At 40.6% G+C, this 8,119-nt stretch overlaps 1 pseudogene; it reads left to right on the top strand.

Moving 5' to 3' along the window:
- The first annotated feature begins 2,209 nt into the window (after positions 1-2,209).
- On the top strand, positions 2,210-7,498 carry LOC135262571 (uncharacterized; annotated as a pseudogene).
- Positions 7,499-8,119: the final 621 nt, after the last annotated feature.

The following is an 8,119-nucleotide window of genomic DNA, read 5'->3' as shown; positions in this document are numbered from 1 at the left end:
GTGTAGTGAGGGAGAGGTTCGAAGAGGAACAGAGAGTTTGTTCCACCACTGGGGAGCTAGGATGGAGAAGCTCCGTGATCCCTTTACTCGTATGGGAGGGGGTGCAAGGCGCCCTGCTGCTGCAGAGCGGAGTGGTCGAGCAGGCGTATAGACTTGAATCATGTCCTGTAAGTGCACAGAGGCTGTCCTGTTGGCTGCAGTGTAAGCAAGTAGACCTGAAGTTCCTAAACTTTCAGTTCAAGAACCATATAATGTGTGAATGCATTTCCCCAAAAATTATCAAAATGTTTTCTAACATCTGAATGTGTACATGGACTAGTGCAGTGCAACAAGTATAATATTTAACTAGACTGCCATTCATTTTTTTCCACTTCCTTTGATCCACCTCAGTCCCCTTAATGACCCACCAGCCGGTCCTAACACACAGTTTATGAACCACAGATATAGACAGATGTCATTGCATCATATACTATTTTAATCTCATTCTGTACATATGAAAAGGAAATTGACCAATCATAAACTAATCGGTTTGATCAACAATCCAAGCACTCACCATCATGACTCTAGAGACCTTTACACCAGTAGAGGTTGTATGCAGGGAAAATTTGTAATGATGAAATCTCGCCCTCTGGCAGACGAGGCTCTTTGCCATCTGTTGAGCCTGCTAAAATGTTTATCCATTTGGCTGCATGAGACATTATCTCCCTGATGGCCGGCGTTAAATTACTGTAGAGAGGTGCACTGGGGAGGAACGAGGCACTTTGTGGTTTGTGAGTGCTTTAAAGTGCACTACGTCACGCACAAAATGTTGTTTTCGTTCTTTTAACTATGGATGGTGAAATCCGTTATCATCAATGTCAACAATTAATGTCAATGTTTTTTAAAGGTTTTGCTTAAAAAATAATCATTAAAAATGTTTTATTGTTAACAAATTGATTGTTTTCATTCTTCAGTTATTTTGACGTATGAGTATGGCTAATAATTATGTTATCTGCCATAAGTTTCTTGTGCCCACTGTTCATGATGATGACTTGTGACAAATAAATAAATGATTAGTAATAAAGCTGGAATATGTGGCTCATAAATTAAGATTCTATTATGCTAATTACACCATATTATTTTGACCACATTCTCATTCTGATATTGCTACTAATAGCCTAATATCATTAAAAATGTTATTAGTTGTGGTATTTCTGTCTTTGCATGCTGATGGTGCTGATGGCTAATCACATATGAAAAATAAATAGACCAACATAAATTTGAAAAACGAGAACAGATATATTTAATTTGCTTAAATTATGTTTCAAATGATGCTATGGTGCTTGATGATTAAGGTGAAGTGGTGATGAAGATGATAAATGTAATTTACAAAGATAAGGATTGTATGAATATAAAATAATACATATGCCTAATTTATCAAGACTTTATGTCATTTTTGCATTTTGAGATTTATTTATTATTTCTTGGCTAACTCGTAGTTCAGTGCGCTCAGTAAGCATGAAAATTTGTCTTCGTGCTGTGATAGACCGACTATCACATCAGTGGCTACCGCTTCGCAGTTCCCTTTTAATTGTAGGCTACTACTCGCTGCTTTTCTAAGGATACAAACTTTTGTTTTTCAGTGGATTTGTCATTTATTAGTGTGTATTTCATGATTTAAAAAAACACACAGACAAAAGCACAATTTAAGTGATGGGGTACATTTATCAGCACTAGACAATGGTATCTTGAATAATTTCCACCTTGTACTACTTAGATTATGTACCTAGTACCCAAGTTCAGGATAGCAGGACTTACAACAATACAGTACAGCAAATCATATTGAAAGGTTGTCGTTGCCCGTAGTATATGTTTCCCGGTAAATAATGAAAATGAGCCAATATTGCAGTAGGTGACAAGCTCTTATTTTATTACTGCACATTGTTTACATACATAAACAAAAATATAAAGCACATTGCATGTTTCCATTTGAATAAAAAATAAAACGTAATATTGATTAAATAAATCTTTTGCTTTCTCTCATGCACCTAACAGGCAACGGCTTGCAGAACGCCTAAGATCGCTGCTGTCACCGACTTATCTAAACACACAGATAAAGTCGCTGTACGCAGCAACCAGGCTCTGCCGATTTAGCTTGCCTGCGGCGACTAAGCCTGATCCATCCCGCGTGGAAACCAGCGCATGCCCGAGACAAGCCTGCCGACTAACCATGACGAGCTCCAGGAAGAAGATCCTTTCCTTTCCGACGACCGACCAGGGGGATAACAACATTGCCTGCTACGGAACAAGCCATGCACGCCTCACATCTGGAAACCTCCACAATTTCACAACGCCTAGACTGTTCTCTCCAAGACCCCACAGCGACCACCGGAGGCCGCTATCTGAGCAAATGGACGGACAGTAAGACTGAGCAAACTTTCCAGGCGATAGCAGTTTAGCTTAATCTGTACTGGGTTTAATGTTATATTGTGTGTTTCCATTTCGTCTTTTAAAATCATTTGCTCTGGCGATATAACTGATGGAACACAACCACACGTGGTCTTTCGCTCTCTCTTTCTCCATGACCAACTTCCCAACTTTAACAACACCTCACTCATATAGCCAAATAACTAGCTTGGTTGCACATATTGCAACCTTAGGATCTGAAAGTTACGCTTCACTTTCAGGCACTAGCTGGAGCCAGGGACGTGCACAGACATTTTGAGGGGCTGTTGCTCTAACCTGAAAAAAAGGGCAGCGGAGCGGAGAAGCCCCTCAAACAGCTCCTCGGTTTCACCCAGGGAGACACACAATAAACTTAACCAATGACAGTAAAACACAATTCAGACAACACAAACACATTTTTACACAACAATAATTACACTATTTACAACATTTACACATTAACAGTCCCACACGAACTAGATAAAGTGTCCAGTGCACAGTGCATGCTGGGAGCTGCCGGCCAATCCTGCGGGAACAGCCCCCGGACGCTACAATATCATTAAAATATCCAATGTTATTATCTATGAAATAAAACGGGGACAATTCCGGTTTCATGTATTTTGACCATGGTAACTGTGTACTGTAATAAACTATGGTGCAGGCCGACTGATAAAATTGGGTACTAACTGAGTATCTTTGTAAACCGTGTCAGAAAATCATAGTTTACAGTACCATGGTGAGTGAAGCTATGGTAAACCATAGAACACACAATAAAGAAAATGGTCAAACTACAATGGTTCAATACAGTGTATTTAATTATCTATATGTACAAGACAGAGAAGACGTTTGTGGTGATGTTGTGGATTCACTTGACACTTGCTAGCTTCTGGCCAAGTTTTCCACAGCAGTTTTCTCTAAAACTACCGTGAGCAAGTAGTTAGTAGAAGAAGAGTCATATGAAGCTGCTATAGCGAGCAACCGGTAGGCCCGGTCTTTCTTGCCACATAAAATATTATTTCACTTTGCAGTCTGTTTCTAACCCACAGTTAAAAATGGGGACATTTCCGGGGACAGCTACAGCTGGGGACAGGCCACCAAAAACAGGGGCTGTCCCTGGAAAACTGGGACGTCTGGTCACCCTACTATATGTTAGCCAGCCAGCTAGCTAGCTAGCTAAGATTGGTTCATGTGATAGCATAATATAAGGTAATATTGCGCGACGTGATGCAAACGTGACAAGCTGCGCATTGTTCGGAAGAATATGTGGATTTTTATTCACAGGGAATCCCATTGGTTACACCATTCATGGTTAATCATTTCCTATACTTCAAAAGACTCACCCGAAGCCCTCACACAATGTCAACAATACCAAGTTTGGATGCTACAGTGTCACATGAGGGCATAGGGCATCGCTTTGCGTCAGGTTTTTTTTTTTATCAATAAGTAATAAAAGTTTGGATGATATGGCGATTTAATTTGGTCTGACTTTAGCAATTATGGGCTACTGGTATTTATGCAGCCACAACAGCAAAAATAAAACAATTTTTATTTTTTTTTCCTCCAGAGGGGCAGCTCAGCCAAAGAGGGCAAATGGGCTGTTGCTTGTGCAACTTTAGCCCGGCCTTGTGCACGTCCTTGCCCGGAGCAATACTCCTTCGTAGCTGAGCTAAGTTATTTAGTCACGCCGGTTACACTGTACACATATAGACGTACCTCACACAAACGCGACCAACCCGCCGTTTGCCCTTCCCCCTATGGAAAGCCAAGCAGTTCAAAAATACAGGATTTTTCACGCGTTGACAACACGTTAACAATGTACCAACAACGTGTGATCTCAGACATCAACTTCACATAATCCTGAGCCATTTGGCCCGTCCAGTCATAAGTTCCCATTGGCTGCTGAGCACTAGGGTTAAACCATTTCTGTAAGCCTAGGGGTTGCCTACCATTATTTAACATGCTAAGGATCCTCTTATTTCTTTGTCATTTTCTTCCTTTTTTGTGTAGCCTATAAAAATAAAGTATTTGGATTGCAGTTTTATGACTTTAATTATTTTCATCAAGATAAAATAGCCTCCTTTTGCTCCACTACTGCCTTTTTTGGTAAACAAACACAATAGTGGACATTCTAGCTTTAACACCATTCATCAAACTTTAGTTTTCTATCATTAAAAACATTAACAATTGTGTGGGGAAAAAGTTACAGCAGTGGTACTCGCTCAGTACTGGTTTAGGATACAGACCATTGTAATGAATATCTGTCTTTGGAAAACAACATGAACTTTTTTTGTTGAGCATTTTTATTTAATTTAGGGCTATGACCAGCAGGGCGCATACTAGACTATATTCTTAATCCTGATGAAATGGCAAAATAATGACAGACAGGTTGACAAGAATGCCAAGATTTTAACTAGGTGCTTGGGGCGGGAAATCCTGTTAACATAATTTAAGATGAAATCCCATAGTCTAACAAATAATTTCAATATGTTGAATGACACAAAACATTCAACATTCAAACACAATTCTAAATTTGTTTTAATTAAAGCCCCAGCATTTTCTTTACATCGCACATGAGAAAGGTTTTTTTTTATTTCATAACCATTAGTAAATAGTAAAAATGTTAAAAAATGACCCATCACTCAATCTACCCATGACCTAATTTTTTTCCCCAAATGTGATATAAATATCTTACCAGGTTTCAAATATAAATAAATAAATACTGTATTTGAGTTCCATTTGTAAGCCTTTACTAAATAAATTTCACCTCAACTTTAGCACCAAATAAAATCAGTCAATAATGGCATTAAAATAAATCCATTAACATAAAAATATAGTTTTATTTCCAAAGTGCCCATTTTGACGTTTGGGGTAGATTATGTCCATCTTTGCTGTCTGAACAACGCATCAACTTGTATTCTTCTGACTAACTGAATGCAAACCAAAGGCATAGTGCAGGTTAAATGAAAAACAAAGTGCAATCTCTTACACCTATAGGGGTGTTTACAACTCATGTACGAAACTACAGTTCAGTGTCGCCATGGGCCTTGATGCAGCCACTTCGGTCACAGTGATTTGCCTATGTTGATTATTCACTGCAGACAGTTTCTTATGCTTTGCGGTAGAAAAGTGACTGTCCAGTGAAGATTTCCACTTGTGGTCGACCACAATGTTACAAAAGTACAAAACAGGTTCTCTCCACTGTCGTGCAAAACATTTGGGAATTGTTTTGCATTGTCTATGGCACCTACGCACCTGAATGCGCTGCAATGACATAAGTTATCACAACATGAAATGCGACAATTGGTCCAAATTACAATGGAATCAATGGACAGGAAATTACTGTTCCAAAATGTCAATTACACTTTGGAGTGTATCTATGGCCAGACTACCAATAGGTCCTGCCAGAGTGTCCACAACCTGGAGTTGTTGCATCTGTGCATGGCTTGGACTGAATTGGTTAGCAGGAACCGTTACTACTTCTTGCCAATTCAGAGCAGAATTGCAGCAGCTGCACCTTGTTGAGCAGTGTTGGGTCCAAGAATCTCTGCCATGGCAGTGAGTGGTTGTGTTTGCCTCTGAAGACATCATTGAACAAATATCTGACATGGTGTGTGGTGGCCAACAGTGCGCAAGCCATGGTTGTTCGATTGTTCCCTGAAAACATCCAGGTCCCGGTTTATCTGTGGTAGGTAAACATAATGCCCACATGTGTAGCTCATTGGTACAGGCAATGATTCCATCATTTTCAAGGAAGGAGAAAAGCAGTTGGTACACATTAGTCATACCCCGCCAAAGATCTCACCAAAGCCTCTCTATCCGCTGGTTATGGACACTTCTGCCCCGGATGGCACTTTGTCTTTCTGATCCATGGTAAATGTTCATGAACAAGTAAACACTATTGTTTTCTCCTCCATGCTCACACCTTACTTATGTGGTCCCATACCTAGCAGTGGCTTGAACAAACTGGTCAAACACTGTGCTACTTCTATTGTTGTCTGAAGCCTGCAAAAACACAACCACTCTGCTGAAGCCACAGATTCCACCATTGATCACTATTCTCCACCTAAAAATGAAACAAAAAGCTGTTATTTCGCCCTCAACATCCTAATCCTACTTTATCTAAGTGCAGCCTTTGATACAGTGAACCATAACATCTTACTGGAAAGGTTGCTGCACCTGGGTGTTGAGGGTACTGCACTGGACTGGTTCAAATCATATCTCTCTCACCGGAAACACTTCATCACCCTCTCAGGCCATAACTCTGACATAGCCACCACCACACAGGGTTCCTCAAGGTTCCGTCCTTGGCCCTCTCCTCTTCATCATCTACATTCGACCACTTGGAGAAATCATCCGCCTCTTCAACCTGGACTTTCAGTGCTACGCCGACGATACCCAAATCTACAACAGCACCAAATTCCTCTGCAACCCACCATTTTCCCACATTGATGCCTGCCACTCTGCAATCAAAACCTGGATGAAACACAACTTCCTCAAACTAAACAGCGACAATAAAGAAGTCAGTATAGTAAAGACATAATTTTTCCATCTACGTAATATTGCCAAGCTCCGTCCCTGCCTCCCACGCCCAATTGCTGAAACACTCATCCATTCATTCATTCACAGTCGGCTTGATTACTGTAACGCTCTTCAGTCTGGCATCAGCTCCAAATCCCTCCATAAACTGCAAATGGTCCAAAACTCTGCTGCACATCTCCTCACCAATATCAAGTCCTGGAATCACATCACCCCCATTCTCCGTGACCTTCACTGGCTCCCAATAAAACAACGGATCGACTACAAAATCCTCCTGTTAACGTTCAAAGCACTACACAATCTTGCCCCACGCTACCTCTCTGAACTCCTCCATCCCTACCAGCCTCCCCATTCCCTCAGGTCCTCCACTGCAAACGTCCTTCCATCATCCAACCTTCGCAGTTTTGGTGACAGGGCCTTTTCCCATATTGCACCCAGGCTATAGAACTCACTTCCCCCATCCATCAGAGACTCAGACTCACTCCCCCTTTTCACTTCCCATCTCAAAACTCATCTATTCATTATTGCTTATCATTAATCCCCCTCATATCTCCTAGGCTACCCGCCCCCCCCCCCACACACACACTTCCACGCACCCTCACCCAGTTTCTCTTCCCGCCATTTTGCTTCCCTCATTGTATTTTACTGTTGTATTGTCTTATTGTTGTTTATGTATTTTCAGTTTTTTGTGTGTGTTTAAAATGTGTGTATATGTATATATATACACACACACGCATGTATATATATATGATTAAATATATTCAGGATTAAATTCAGGGTTCTATGCTTACACCTGCCAAAAATGTAGGGGCGCAGTCAAAGTGCAATTTTCTATGTACCGTAATGTCAATGCATCACTATTATAATACGAAACAGACACACAGAAACATCCCCCGAACTATGACTTTTTTCAGTCAGTAATGCAGGGTAAAAGAGGGGGTGGAATAGCTGCTATTTTCTTTAATCAGTTTAGCTGCACTGAGATTGATTTGGGTACATTTTCATCTTTTGAATATCTTGCCATTGTGCTTAAAGCTGACCCAGTCGTGCTTATTTTAACATTATACAGGCCGCCTAAACAATCCTCAGTATTTCTTCCTGAGTTTTCTGAGCTTATGTCCATTGTGCTCACTAGTTATGACAGAATCATTTTAAATGG

This window comes from Anguilla rostrata, chromosome 9, assembly GCF_018555375.3.
Source record: "Anguilla rostrata isolate EN2019 chromosome 9, ASM1855537v3, whole genome shotgun sequence".
NCBI lineage: Eukaryota > Metazoa > Chordata > Actinopteri > Anguilliformes > Anguillidae > Anguilla > Anguilla rostrata.
This window is presented reverse-complemented; position numbering and strand designations above follow the sequence as displayed.